The sequence below is a fragment of the Hylaeus volcanicus genome, chromosome 5, assembly GCF_026283585.1.
Source record: "Hylaeus volcanicus isolate JK05 chromosome 5, UHH_iyHylVolc1.0_haploid, whole genome shotgun sequence".
Lineage (NCBI taxonomy): Eukaryota > Metazoa > Arthropoda > Insecta > Hymenoptera > Colletidae > Hylaeus > Hylaeus volcanicus.
The window spans coordinates 621,838-637,833 of NC_071980.1; the positions used below are offsets into that span (position 1 = coordinate 621,838).

Sequence of the window (15,996 nt, forward strand, 5' to 3'; positions counted from 1 at the left end):
GGGGGGAAATTTGAGGGAAATCTGTAAAGACATGAAGGTAAATTAAGGGTAAATATGTAAGGAAATGGAGGGAAATTAAGGGTAAATATGTAAGGAGATGGAGGGATATTAGAGGGAAATATACCAGGAAATGGAGGGATATTAAAGGGGAAAATGTAAGGTAATGAGAGGAAATTATGGGGATATATACCAGAAAATAGGGGGAAATCAAAGGGAAATATTTAAGGAAATGGAGGGAAATTAAAGGGAAATATACCAGGAAATGGGGGGAAATTAAAGGGAAATATGTAAGAAAACGGAGGGAAATTATGGAGAAATATGTAAGGAAATGGAGGGAAATTAGAGGGAAATATACGAGGAAATGGAGGGAAGTTAGAGGGAAATATACCAGGTAATGGAGTGAAATTTAGGGGGATATATACGAGGAAATGGGTGGAAATTAAAGGGAAATGTGTAAGGAAGTGAAGGGAAATTAAAGGGATATATGTAAGGAAATAAAGAGAAATACTCGATATTGATTAGATATTCATCAGGATTCTAAATTATCTCACGCTTCATATCGTTTAAATATATATAGGCATTCAAGTCCTCGCGTTTTAAGTAGATAGCACCAGAAATGGCGACCGAAGACGTGATTTTCTCCTGGTACTTTCTGCTTTACTCCCCTCGCCTAGTAACTTAGTCCATGGACCATTCTTCAGGTCCATGCCTAGGGCACGGCCGCCATATTTTATTACTTAAACGGCATGCCGGGTAGGTTGTTTGTTGGTTGAACAAGGAATTAATGCTGCGGTAATCTGTCATTATGGATACTCCGTGCAGGAGGACCCGTAGTTGCATGCCGTTCTCATCCTACCCAATCGTTCTCGTTCCCCACCCCTTAGACGTCATTCTCCTTCGCTTTCTCGCTTCTTCCTCAGCCACTTAACCCCACCGTTTCGCTCTGCTCTTCGCATAATGTCCGATCGGTTCCTCAAACAAAAGCAGCAAGGCCTCGAGCGAAGAGCCGAGGGCTGCCAAGAGTAGCGAGTTAGCGACTAAACGGTGATGAGATGAGACATGTTTTAATACTAGCGATACATTACGTTTGAAATTGAGACTCCATTAAATTATTCCGAAGGATATCTTCATGACGTTTGAAACTTATTTTTTGCTTCGTTTTGTTTGCTGAGGTGTACGTTAATCATAGTTTGTGTGTATTTCTCGTAGATAAAGGAGAAGGAATTGCGGTATTAATGGAATTAAGGCTAAAAGTATTTGTTGTTTTATTGTTATTATTATTATTATTATTATTATTACATTTTATCCGTCGAACCATATTGATTTCTTGATGAGTACGATTACGACTTTTTAAACGATAATTATGTTAACCGTTTACGGGTTGACTTAACAAGCAAAATGGAAATGTTCGGATCGATCGAATCGCGAGTGAAATGAAAACTAAGGTTTTAGAGCTTATTCAAACAGTTTTACACAAAATGTATTGTATTCGTCTTTAAATTTATAGTTCACAACAATTGATATTTACAAAAGCAGATCACAATAGCAAAAATTACTAATCGAAGCGACGGTTCGAGTCCGACGAAGTAACGGTCCGAAGCGCGGCGTCCGTAAGAGAGAGAGAGAGAGAGAGAGAGAGAGAGCGATTACTGACGATCCTAACGAGACGAGCGACAGACAGCTAATAATCATCGTTGCGTCGAAGACGTCTAACGGTTCGCGATTTTGGAACGCTTTCGAAGTCTTCCGAATCCAGAAAGTTCGAAAAACCGCTAACGTTCCCTCTGCGGACCGCCCTCGCGCCGGTGGTCAACGGAGCGAGATAGAGCGACGGAGAGAGAGAGAGACAGGCTGAGTAAAGAGCAACATTCAAGCGTTAGACCGAATTGGTAATTTCTGAATACGCGGAGAGCGTTCGCTGAGCACGCGTTTACGCGAACAACCACCAAGTATATGTATAACAGGGTTGAAAGAATCTGCGTCAAAGTGGACGTTTGGGACACATGGCTTGATACGAGCGTTTTCGCGACACTCGAGGCGCGACGACGTCGACGATCCATCATCGAAAATGCCAGGAAATGAATAATGGACGAATCAATGTTGTCGTACCGCTCGAAACTCTCCGTGCCGAGTTTCGGACGTCACCGGATGAATCGCGGGCTCCATATTACGCGTTCCAGTGCGCCAACTTCCTGATCGATCTCCAAACGCACCCTCGACCTGCAAAGAAAACTTAACATCAGGAAAATTCAGAAAATGTCGAAAATTATGAAGTATTAAGTAAGAGCGATGACAATAACGGCTATTTTTAGTTTTAAGAGCGAAACTATTCCAGGAGTAAAAGCAATGCCCTCCAAGAGAGATCGGTCTGGTACGGTTTGTTTCGACAGGTCACGATCTGTCGGTTTCATTAATATACCGGCGAGGATCGTCTCCCTAACGGCGATCCTTCACCCTCGGAAATCTCGGTTCGTTTCCTTATCGGCGAACGCGTGACCACGAGTCCCAGGATCGCCGCATGGAAGTCGATTAACACGTTCGTTAACGAGCCTCCATCGGGTGTTTAGAAGTTCCTAAGGACAGGTTTGAGACAAACTGACTACGGTGACGGTCCATCGGCGCGGAACGCTGGCTCGTTAGAAACGTCACAGGAATAATCGAGCCCAGTCAACCCAGAGGCCGATGGTATCATCGTTGGCCAGCTAATTGCGGCGAGCAGCGGTCGCCGCTAAACGCAGGAAATAATGCATTTCGTGAGCCACTCGATCGGTCATCTTATTACCGGGACAGCGAAGGGATGAGTAGGTATGACTAAAGGTGGTCGGATCGGGACCAGACAATTTAATTGTTCGAACTTAAATGGAGAGCAGCTGCCTTCTCCAGCCTAACAAGCCGGTAATAACCCTGTTCGGAGCCTGTTGTTCTTTGTTCAACGCGAGGGAAGAACGTCGTTCTTCGTTCGCGCCTGCCAGGTTCTAACCGTGACCCTGACGTCGGATTCACCAGAGTCGTAGGGCTCTCTCTGTCCGGTGAAACAGCAGGTGCTTCCGTCGTGAAATGGTTGTGAAAAAATAAACCGACGCTCTCCCCGGTCCAGCGTGCAACTCTCTTCCTAATTCCGTCTTAATCAGAAGGATCGTTGGCTTTGATCCGTGGCCCGGGTCCCCGGAGAGTCGGAGATCGCTCGTTCACGCGTACGAAAGCCGTGAGGATAATCTCCGAGGATTCCATCTGGCGCGTTGTCTCGTTAGGAGAGGAATGCGTTGCGCAACGGTGTTTGTACAGAGTGACGATGATGGCAGGGGTACAGATGCGTTTCCAGCGGGAATTTCGGAATAGTAACAAAGCGATAGATAGATATATATACATTTGTCGATCTGAACGAAATTACGTTTTTAGAGACGATACCAACGCGCCAACTATCTTAAACCAAAGAAAATGTATATCTCTCGCCTGTTTAAATAGTTTGTCACTCGTGGCCTTTAATTGTTTGAAAATCAGCTCTCCATGTGAATTCATCGAAATTCTGTTTTGCTAATACCGTTAGATTGAAAAAAAAAAAAAAATCCCCAGGGGAATCTATCTTCTCGACGTCTACCGCAATTAAGAATATGCAACCGTATAACTTGTTTCTCGACTTCTGTTTGCTATAAACGGTATATCGATACGCGATCAACGACCATCGGCAATTCTCGAATGTCCTTCGTGAAAGAACTCCTGGAGTCCGTGGCACGACATTTGAGAAAGGATCACGGTACCCTTTTCGCGGAATTACGTGAATTATACGTCTCCGGAAAGGAGGTCGATACCTTTCCACGGAATAATGTAAAATAAGTTTACGAACGGATAATGGTCCTTCTGCTTTGCCATCCTTTGAGATAAGAATCTCGCGGCGGCGAATCGCGGCCTGCTGCGCTCCGAATGCTCGTCGAGTAGCCCGCAATTATCCAGAAAAACCGATGCCTGGCGTGTCTCTGCTCTTCTCAGGCAGCGATCACTAAAATATTTTGTTCCAACTATAAAAACACCGACGAAACACGATGTTTTATTATGAAACACAGCTACGCGCTTCGATAAAAAGTTGTTAAATTTCGATCGAAAGGTCGTCTCTTTCGATTCCTCGTTCGGAATCGCTACCTAGATCAAAATCTCAGCCTGCCTTCCTCTTCAGCAAATAATGGGATTTTTCTTTCGAACTCTGCGAGGTTGTTTCCTGGCCCTTGACTTTATGATTCCGATATCGTTCGAACGCTACACGATCCTCGGATCGGCGAAAATGCATCGTCGAGTCCACCCTTGGTGGGAGTCGTTCTTCGTTCCTCGCTCGGGGTGGTGAATTTCTCCTAGACGCCTCTGCGATATGGAGGGTGGCTAGGGGGAGGCCCGTATATAATAATACAGGGTCGAAATCGGTTTCCTTGGTCGACATTAATAGTACTTATCTGCCGTACGGTGCACACCACACGTGGTAATTATCGTCCAATCTCGGAAGGACCACCGGGTCTCTACGATATAACTCTTCCCCTGTTTACTACTCGAAGGCGTGCGTGTTCATTTTTCGACCTTACTCTCTCTTTCTCTCTCTCTTTCACTCTCTCCCCCTCTGCATCTTCTCTTTATCTCTTTTCTTCCTGGTCTTTCCCCTCCACTTCTTTACGTTCCTTTCTCTTTTTAACCGAGTTCATCTCACGGCTTCTGCCTTCGGCCAGCGCGAACCGCCTACGAGAATCATCGAGGCCCCGAAACCGAAGCGAGATTTAAATTTAATTTAACGCTTTCACGTACCGTCACGATAACGAGCCACTGACAGCCGATTATAATAATCATCGTAGGAGCTAAAGTATCTCGGAGGGTTACACGCGGTCGCTGGACACGGAGGGCTGTACCCAGCGATCACCGCCGCTCGAAAAGAGCTGTAAAGCCGTGAGATTAACCCGTCAACGGGCTGCCCTTCGCCTGCGTCCACCCTGAATGCGTGCTTGTTACTTAAACGCGAGGGCTTTTTTCGGAATAACGTGAGCGCTCGTCCGGGCCACAGGGATAATTAAATGTACTCGTTGGGATAATTGATATTTTTTTCGCGAGCCTTACCGCAATCGCGGGAGAGCTTCTATCGCGATTCTTCACAGGCGATGCACGCCTTCGGAGAAGAACGAAACGCGTGCACGTCACTAACGAAAATTCCTGTATTCGAGCAGGTATGGAGGAAGCTCGAAATGGACCAAGGTTGGGTCCAAGGTTTCCAACGAGAAACAATATTTGCGACCGTGGAAAATCTTCTCCTCCAATAACCGGAAACTCGAACGCCACCTTGTAGACAGGTATACTAGGAAAAAATTAGGAAGCGGCTAAACTTTCTTCGTGACGAGGCCAAGTAAAATCTTGACACGGCGGAACAACGGCAATAATAAAATGTTACAACGTCGGTTCGAGGACGGACTAATGGGCGGCAGGGGATGCAACCTTGCTTGTTTAGGACAGAAGTCTCTCGAGCAAACTCGGTTGCCTTTTCCTGAGAGTCGTCGGATCGTGCTAAACAATCGTCGTGTTTGGACGACGCAACGGCGTAAACGGCACCGTTAACTAGAAACGAAGCCTCCCATAAAGTGCCATAATGGACGGCCTTAAAATCATTACTCTGACACTCGGGTCGAACGTCGCGTTTAACAGTAAAATATGGCCGACCGTGGCCCGAGGCGATGCAATAAAATAATGGTAATAAGTAGCCGAGGGCACGCGCCATGCCTATTTTGACGTTTCAGAAATTTACAAACTACGAACGAATGATTGTCGCTTCGGCGGGATATTTTTCACGTTGCCTGGGAAGTTGCAGGTCGATCGAGACAAGTACTTTTTCATTCGGAATAGCTTGTTTCGTCGTAAGTATAGTTTGACGAGTATAGTTATCGAAATGTGTTCACGCTCGAATAAATTTTTGCGCTAAAAACAAGACAATAATTATCGCTGTAGATCGAACGACAATATCGCAAACATTGCGATACAAACTTTGTTATATTTCTCGATTACAAGACCAGCGAAAAAGTAGAAACAAGTAATGCGTAAATATTGTCTTTGCGCGATTGTTTCTGTTTGCATTGCATTTTATCGCACACGTACCGACGCTGACGTATCGATCGAGCTCGGGGCACGAATGGAAAAATGACAATAATTTCGTCGAGCTTGCGACTCGAGGAATCGAGAGATAAACGTAGCAATCTCGGCGAGATCGCGTGCACGGTAGTTTTTATAAATTCCAGTTTTTAAAATCTGACCGGGTTTTCCTAATTTTAAGTAATTCAATTTTGGATAAAACTGTCTTAAAATACATTCGAGGCGTAGAAAATGAAACTAGAGATCGCGCGAATGAAATTCATAAATAGAAAATAATCGATAAGTACGTCGATGTCGGAGGAAGGATAAATTGAAACGGAGGGTCCTGTCATCGTCTCTCCGGGCGTTCCATTAGCTGTTGCGCGAACCGTGCAACATTCCACGTGTTTATCGAGCTCCCATTAATAGTCGAGGCTCTGTATCGCGCAGTCGTTCTCGCGGAGGCCACTTAAGGGGCCTAGAAGCAGAGCAAGGTGCAAGGATACACGAAAGACGATGATCGGCCGCAGCTGTTGACGCTCCTCTCGATCCAACGACAGCCGAAGCGTTAACGACAACCTGGTAGCGCTTTGTAGACGACGCCGGGAACGTAGCTAGAGGGGGGGAGGGATGTGTGTGTGTGTGGAGGGAACTCGATCCACTAGAGAGAACTTGAAAACTTTCAGGCGGTTCGACGAAAAGTTGACTCGTTAAATATGAACACCGGAAGACAACGCGTTAGGCAGGGGAGCGACAAGTTGTATTTCACAGCCGACACTTGTCTATTTCTGTGTCTCGCGCGTGTCGGTGAGGTGACGCGATAGAAAAGAACTTGGGGGGTGGATGGTGAGAAACTAGCACTTTTCTATAGCGTCTCGCGTTTGGACGTTTCAAAGTGTTAGTGTATCTTTGGGAATTTATCGCGATCAAAGTACGCGGTAAATTCCGAAAAAATATCCAAAATATCCCATCCCCCGATTCCCTTGCGCAAAGTATCGATCTTGGAGCATCTCGGATCCCAGTTATCTGCTCGGGTAGACGGGGCACGTCGGTTCCGAGTGAGGAAACGATAAGACTCGCGGCCCCATTCCCTCTGTGGTGGATCCGTATCCGTGGGTCGTTGGATCTCTGGAGTCTTCGAGGCTGGTCTCAACGTCTCAAGTGGGCCAATGCGAGCGGAGCTTTGTACGATGGCATAACGAGCGTGGAGAGCCTCTCCCATACCCCGTGTAATCTGGTCTTCGGGTAATTGTACGTTATACGTCCCGGAGTGCCCTAGCCGAGAGTTTGCGAAAAATCGCGGCTCATTCGGGCGCAGGCAGAAGTCTCGCCGCGAACCACGACGAACGAGGCGAAGAGGAGGACGACGGAGAAACTCGGGAAGAAGAAAACGACGCGCACGAAGAGGAAGACGGAGGAAGAGGAAGAGCCGCGAACCGGGCGGAAGAGCGGCCGCGAGAGGAACACAAGAATGGAATGGAAGGGACGAAGATGAGAGAAGGAGACGGGCAGCGTGTGTGAGAATGCTATCAGCGGACTCTTCTCGACCCGAGGACCACCACCGCGAGACCACCGTGCGTGCCTTCGGCCCTCTTCGCCAATATATCCGCGATCAAACATCCAAGCGAGTGGGTAAATACGTGAGTTACTGCGATCGGACCAATTTTCTTACTAAAACGCTCCATCCCCTCCTCTGGAACAACGACTCCAAATTGGAACAGTTACGCGAAACGTCACGTCGAAATTCCACGATTGCGTCTACGAAGCTCTGACGAAACAGCGAACGGAGAACCGGAGGATCGAAGGGAATCCCATAGGATACGCGGACCGAACGAGAGGAACGTCAGGATCGATCTCATAGTCGAAGACTCTGGACGCGACAAAGGTTTGCGTATAGCGAAACTAAACGTTGAAGAGGGCTGTCGACGATGTAGATTATTTAATCGACACTTCATAGCGATTCTACCAGGGACTACTACTCGGTTACTATTCGCTCTTGAGAAAGCTATATTCGTCCCTATAAAACGACAACTTTTATAACGAGCTATCTTCGAGAACGGTACCCCTAACGACAATCCTTCCGCGGCATCTCTAACGATATTTCCCGAGCCATGGAATTCGGTATAACATTTCAATTTCGTAATAACACACCTGCAAACCGTGAGTACTTCGGAAAGGTTGGTAAATTGCGATGCTTTGTCGGAAATGGTACGCTAATGGCGACGCTACCGCGCAATTGCGTTGCTCGCTCGACGTTACGAGTAATCTTATAATCGTGACAAAACGCGAGCGTAACACGGACTCGTCGTTAGAACGCGAAGATAGCGTTAAGTTTATTTAGTTGTATAAATTTCGCGAAAGCGCTCGGGATTAAACGTCGACCAGGATAACGCGCGTGAAATAGCGAGACCGCTGCCTTTCCGCGACGCTTTTTCTTCCGGTAACAGAAATTTCGTCAGAGCCAAAGTACGTCGTTCGATCGAATGCGGTCGCAATTTGTCGCGTTGCCTGTTGAACACTTTCGGAACCACCGTTACAGATTTTACGTCCCTGTCCGATGCCTCGTGTGGCAGCAGCAACAAGTCCCGCGTACGGAAAAATGGTGGCTCGTTAGAGCGCCGACGATCGATCACCGGACACGCTCTCGTCCAACGATTACAAAGAGGCCTCGCTAATAAATACACCGTTAGGTGGAAATATAAACGTTCCTATCTTGCCACAGAGTCCTCCGATCGAACACTTTCAACGACGTAATAAACCGTGGTCCAAAGATGAGCAGCTCGAAAAGGAGGTGGGTGAATAATATCCGTGAATAATTCTGTAGAGTTATCGAGCGAGATATGGTAAATACGTGTGCGATAAAAATCGATGCCGCGATTTCTTGAAATAAAAATTCATCGGAAGAACGCGAAACCGTACGGTTGCGAGAGCGGTTTGCCCGCTGGTGGCCCTGGTCTCGCGCGCGGGCCGGATGTGCCTCGGCGGTCACTCTCGTTTCCACGGCGAGAATCGCTCGTCCAATTACTGATTAACGATCTGGCCTGCCGTAGAAAATAATTATAAAAGTGCCAGGAGTGCCACTTAACCTCGGAGGCCGCTGGATGCGACAGCCCGCGGAGCAGAGTCGTGGGTCCCTCGCGATGTTCTCCGACCTGCGACCTCTACGGACGAGGCGGCGCGCGGCGTCGGTTTCGATCGACGGCACCCATAAACCGATAAATCGCGCCGTAGCCACGTCCCCTGGGGAGCCCCCCTCTCGATGGCTCCGGGCATTAAACGTTAGCAGTCCTCGCTTAATGACGCGACGAGAGGCGTTCGCCAACGAGAAACGTGTCTCCGGTTAACCGAGCGCAGTCGGTGCTCTCGCAGTTTCTCTTTCCGGTTGGACGGGAACTCGTTCGATTCGGATGCGGATGGAAACGCGTCGGTGACAAATTATTTCAAAGGTGGCAATCGTTGTATTTCGCGAGTTACCTTGCGTCTTTTCAACGGGTACATTCGTCCGTGGAACTTAGAAAATACGCGCTACTTTTCGATGAAATTTTTCGAAAACGAGTAGCGGGACGCGTACCTTTTTTTTATCGCCGCTTTAAAAGTGGATCGTAAGTTCGTCGTTTCGGCAGCTGCAGGCAAGGAAACTGCAAAAACGGTAATGCGTTCGAGTGTCCGAAGTTTAAGGAGGTTGAAGATGATTTTCTACAGTTTTTGGACATCGATGCATTAGGATCCCGAACCTCGAGGGCCTGTGTAGTCCTCTAATAAGTGTCAGAGGAAACACATTTAGCGGCTTGTATCCTCGAGCCAGCCGCCTCGGCACTCGAGGGTGTTTCGAGTACCTCGCAGGATTCCTTCCGTCCCACTCTAGAGGCGAGCACGACGCATGAAACGGAATTTCTGTTATATTTTCATGTCCATCTGTTTGAATTTTTCAATCATTTCGGTATCTATAATTTTCTGTATTTTAAAATACGACGTCTATCTCGAAGAACGTTGCGTTAAAAGTTTGACGCTCGTTGAACATGGTCCTCGCACCCAGGTTATTCGATACACGATTTTTTGAACCGTACGAGGACCTATGTATACACTTATTAAAACGCCAAAGATGACGCGATAGCCTGTAGTCCAACCGATGGTCGACCTTGTTCAAACTTGGCGTTGTTTGCGAATGCCTTCTATCGATTTCACGCTTCGTTTTATCATCGGGTATCTCGAGCTGTGGTCTCGGATTATCGCTGAGCAAATTTCCTGGAAACTGTCAGCGTTATCGTTGTTTACCGAGGAACATGTAATATTCTCCGGTTCGGAATAATAAAAAATATCTCTTTTACGCTCCCGCGTAGACGTGATTTTTCCAACCCGTAATTTTTGGGTATTTCATTTCGTCCTCTAGCAGGTGGGGAGATGTGATTTCTGCCGTTAAAAAAGTTCGCGGTACGAGCTGGCGTTGAGATCCTCCCATCACACGTAGAGATTCAAAGGAAGAGAACGCGCGGAGGTCGAGAAGCGGAAGACGCGAGCGAGAGAGGCGGCGGATGCTGGTCCGCCGGACGGACAGAGAAGATAGAGGACACTAAGGGCGATAATTAAGACGGACGGTGATTTCGCGATAGCGGCTTAGTCCTCACGACGAGGACCCACCCGCCCTCCTCGTAAGTACGCGGACCTAACTGTACTCACTTACGTACGATGCAACGGCGACGTACACACGCCGAGCCGAACGACCAGCACATGCACACCTGGAGGAACGTGTACACCGGGGTTACATGCACTCTCAAACTCCTCCATTATACCCACGGGGTCTCCCCGGTTCTCTCCTCTTAGCGGTAAGAAGATTCCGGATGAGGGGCGGAAAGTGGGGAGAAGAAAGAAGGACAACAGCATCGGGGGAAGAGATAGAGAGGACAACGGAGCATCTCACGGAGACCTGGGATGACTCCGGTGTGCCTCGAGGAGTCGAGCAGCCAAGATTTATCGGCCTCTTACCGATACTGAGCCGTGCTCAAAATGCTGCAAAACACGGCGTGGCTGTGTGGCTGGGGGCCGCGTATATATACGGCCCCCCGAGCCCGGATAACGAGGCGCTACCGCCACGGTAAATAGCCCCCGGTCATTTATTAGCTGAATTTATCTTGCCACGCGTCGAACAAAGGGATACGGACTACGCCGTGCTTGTTGTCTTCCCCTTCGTCCTCTCCCTTCTTCGTCTTCTTCCTTCCTCGGGGTTCGCCGTTCGCCTCCGCGCGATCCTCTCTGGCTTGCGCGCGAATCGCACGGTGTCCTGCCGCCCTCAACCCCACCAGGGCCACGGGGAATCACCTCGAGGCACCTGCGTTGGAGGTTCTCTCGCTCTTATCTCTGTGAGACTATCTACCACGGCCAGAATTATCGGTGAATCCGAAAAATGACGGTATTAAGATTGGCGCGGTTGCGAGGAGCCGCGCACGCTCTGAGCTCCGCGCGTTCCCCACGTGGGTAAGCCGAGATCGGAGAAGGCTCTGGGTTAGGCGAGCCAACGGGCACGTAAAAGGAAACGCGTGTTGTACGTGTGCGGAAAACGCCCGTGCTCCTCGTATACCGAGAGTCGTTGATTTGCAATCGTACGTGAGTCGGACCGCAATCGGCCGCTGCGATTCCAGCGTGCGCTGCCGAGCACGCAGCGCGTTTTAAACGTCAGGATATCGAACCGGTTTTTATGGGTTTTGGTTAATTTGCCGGTCGGTGCGTGAGCTGGAACGTTGCCGCGAGGCCTGGAGGAGTTGCGCTTGCCAGGAACGATTGGAGCCGATTGTCCAAGGTATCGGAGAGACCGAGACCGTGCCGGGGTTGCCTTCCGATCTCTTTGCTTCGTCTTTTTCGCCGAGACGATGGTACGTACAGTGTGCAACGTGTAATAGCGTTAAGTAAGTCGGACGATAGGTTTGGAACTCGGAGGGAGTTCCATGTTAGTCTTTCTATGTTAGACGGTAAATTCTTAAACTTGCGTATATAAGCAGCTTTCGTGGACTAGGTTATCCATTGAAACGTGACCGATCCACGACGCGAGAGGGCTGAAATAATAGCAGCACCTGCTCGTTAACCGGATCCATTCGCAATCGGAGAATTTCTGCGTTTAGGTAATTTCAGCCACGCAACAGAGTTTTGCGGCTTAAATATCTCGTGTCAGGTGGCGCGGACCGACCATTCCGAAAACCGCGAACCACCGCAAGTATTTATCCAAATTACACGACGGCTAGGCTAGGAATGTGGCGTGTCTCGTCTGCGACGCTGACGGAAATCGGTTCCCCTTCGATCGTTATCGGACCCGTGTCACGGCCAACGGGCTCGTTTTAATCATTCAAACCGAGTGGAATCGATACCGGCGCTCGAGAAAATAAAGACGTAGGCTCTGGTCAGCCATTTTTCCTCGTTAATTGAAGGAAGCGAGCCCTTTTGCTTGGTAGATCACGATAAGCGCCGAGATCCACCAACCAAACAGCCCGTAGAGGCCCCAGGTTTGCGTAGAGGAGCGGCTTCTTCGTTTGCCGTGTACAGACTGCTTCCTGTCTGTTAACCATTTCTCTTTCCACCGTGTACGAGTACATCCTCGTGCATTGTGCGCGATAATGTCGAAGGAGGGAAGAAAATTATCCATTATCTCGGAGAAACGGGCAGACCGGGTTTTCGATCGAAACCAAGTGGCAGGTTTCGCGAGGCTCGTGGTCACGTTTTTCAGCTACTCCCACGGAATGCTACTTTTGTCCGTACTCTGTATTTTCATCGAATAAAGATGTCGACGAATACGGAAGAGAACAGAATTTCTATACGCGTGTTTGCGTACACGGTTTGCGTATACTACCTTTCGTTTGCTTTTCATTGGTCTTTCGTTTCCAATACGTCATCCGTTCGATTTAGTTTCCCTTTCATTTTTCCGTTTCCCCCCATCGATCGATTTCAGCGAGGGATCACCGACACGCGAGAGGCGTCTAATTAACGGGGCTCGTTCGCTCATCAGCCTCAATTAGGCCAATTAATTCGTCTCGTTACGCTGTGTAGGCCGCCGTACATTTGCATCTTTAGCGGCGCATTTTTCGTACGAGAAGCAACACTTGTTCCAGCGCCTGTGAAACAGAGTCGAAGAGTTTCGGTATTTTCCAACGGGTCATCCGACGGATTTTAATCCCGACAGAGGGCATACAGAGCCTCCTAAAAGGAAAAATGGTCCTCGTAACGTCGGAACTTTCCAGACTGTCGGGAAACGAGAGAGATGGGTTCGAGATAGTTTCCGCAAAGCCGATACCCTGCAAGGATGGAATTATAGTGTGCGATTTCGGGCGACGCTGTCCACGGCATGTACGTTCCACGAACAACGAAATCTATTATTTTATTTCTCTTTCATGCGAATAAATTCACGAATAGAGAATTATTATTTTTACTTTATTCGCGCAATCTTTGTGTCCAGGATACGCGTTATTTTACAATTATTACGTATTTAACCGATGGCATATCCTCTATTTAGCAGATAAACGCAGAAACAATTCTTTTCCCGGAATTAATATTTATTCGAATGCGAAGACAAGCGTTCTTCCAAGATTAACACGAATTTAACAAATGGAATACTATATTCAAAGTAACAGTTCCTTTCCTGGAATAAAAATTTATTAAAACACTCGCTAAAGCGGAGTAACGACTTGGCCAGCGGCGATTTTAATTAATATAAGACTCGTTAGCGACCTTTCGTGCTATACGTTAACGTAACACGTAAACGCTATAAAATAATTAACAAACGCTCATCGACGAGATCCAAGAATTTATTTCATTTCCACGCAAACATTCCAATTCCAGATATTTATTTCTACAAAAACTCTTGTTTACCTTCGCGTAATTCAGGGATTACTATTCAGGAGCCCTAACTCTGGCGAGAAAAGCATTTAAAAAAAAAGAAAACCTCGACCCAACGCTCGTCCTTGTTCGCAACGCGTTTCGCGGATTCTGATTTAAATTTCACGATTAATATATATAAATTGCGAATTAGAGAGATAACGCGGCCGGCAACGAAATAAAGAGAAGACTCTCGAGCGTGAAATGATATTCGATGTAATAAAATTGTCCGAATACCGTCGGAGTTACCCGGCACACAGGCACAGACGAAGAGAGAGAAAGAGAGAACCAAAGAATATGCTTCCGTCACGGGTCACGAAAAAATGCTAATTCCGTCCAACGGCGAACGATTCGACGAGTTTAACACGCGATTGCTAATTTTTTTTTTCCCGCGACTTGTCGCTACGTCTTAACGACCGTAATATGCTAATACGGGGACATTTGGAAGGGAAACTTGTACGACACTCGGCAAGGCCGTTTATATACGTTTTATCCGAGTCCACCTTACCTGGAACTTTTCGACGGAATTGTTTTCCTCGCGACGTTAAAGGGGAATCCCAGGTCGTAAATTAGGTGAGAGGGTGGACGACCAACCCGTTGATAGCGGGATGATGAAAGACGAAGAAAACGGTCAAGTAAAGTTTTTACGATCCGCGGTAGGATTGGGGGAGAGAGACGATTGCTGCTTTAGCGCACGGCGCGCACGTCAACTAACGGCGCCACTAATTCGTATCGCGATATTTGCGATATGGAAAGTGATATTCGCTCGATTGCTATCAGCGATAAAACAGTCTTTTCCGTGGAGTAATATAAATGTTCTTCTGTCGTTTTAAAGCACTGGCCTATCCCAAGGAATCAACGTCTCGGAAAAGTGGTGTACGATTTCCTTTAGTCCGGCGAGCAATTATTCTAACGGTTTAGATCAACGAATCCGATAAATCTGGTGAACGTCGATAGTTCCGGAGGAATGCGGAGGACGTTCACGAAATTAAATACATGTAACCGTTGCCATTGTGAACAGAATAGAGAAAAAAAGGCTGTATTTCCTATTCGTTTCAACTCGACAAAGGCTCGACTCCCCCGGCACGAGTTTCGGGCATTGTCACGAATGAGAGAACAGTCGATGGATCGTCTCTTCCTGTACCTGTCTACCGATTTCCAGCTGACGACACACCGAAAGATGCGATCTATGCGCCTCGAGGACACACGATACAAGACGTTTCACAATATTACAGGGCCCCGTGACACGGAGACTCCGAGACTCGGCGAGTTTCTTGGGACGGAACAGCGGCGAACGAGGGGGGACCGGAGGTTGGTAGAGTCCCAAACCCTTGTCACCACAAAACTCGGCTGAAAATCGAATTCTCAGGGCATCGAATGACAATTTGGCCGCGGCCTTTACAGCGCGGAGGAGAGAGGACGGATAAACCCCCTACACACACAGCAGAGCAAGCATTTCCCAAACGCATTTAACTCGTGGAACGGGTTTTCTATCTCGGGATATATTTCCTGCACGTATTCTTTTGTCTATTCATTTCTCGATACTTATTGAAAATATCCTGTATAAGACCATTAGCTACTCTCAGAAAGTGCTTTCCGAGGTGGACAAAATTTCAAACGAAACAGACAAAACATAAACGAGGTATTTCTTTAAAAATTAATTTTTGTTATGTTCCAGAGATATTATCATCGCGGAGGAGGTTACACCACGACAGGGACGTACGCGATGAAAAGGTGTCCGGGACTAACCAGACCCTAACAATCGTGTCGCGCATTCTTCTTCTTGGCGATCCGCTCGGTCCGATAGTTTCGACAGAGTTGCAATTTGCTCGGATGCGGTTGGCATGGCACTCCTTACCCTCCCTGCCGCGCCCGCACCCTTAAAGCCTCTACCACACCGGCTACGACGACAATGAGATTCTTATCGGATCTCCCCGCGCCTACATTCTCTCATCTTGCAGCTGCACGCTCGCCATCAACAATTGTATTAGGTCCTACCAGATAAAATCGCCGTTTTCGTTGCTCGAAATGAAAACCGAATCCACGAAA

General features: G+C 47.8%; 1 long non-coding RNA gene across 3 annotated transcripts in view; it reads right to left on the reverse strand.

Annotated features, from left to right (window-relative positions):
- Positions 1-1,262: 1,262 nt before the first annotated feature.
- The window catches only part of LOC128877605 (uncharacterized), a 113,775-nt gene continuing 99,041 nt past the window's right edge, over positions 1,263-15,996 (reverse strand). For all 3 annotated transcript variants that reach the window (XR_008457268.1, XR_008457267.1, XR_008457269.1), the window contains one exon: positions 1,263-2,220. This is a non-coding gene — a long non-coding RNA (uncharacterized LOC128877605). The remainder of the gene's footprint in view (positions 2,221-15,996) is intronic.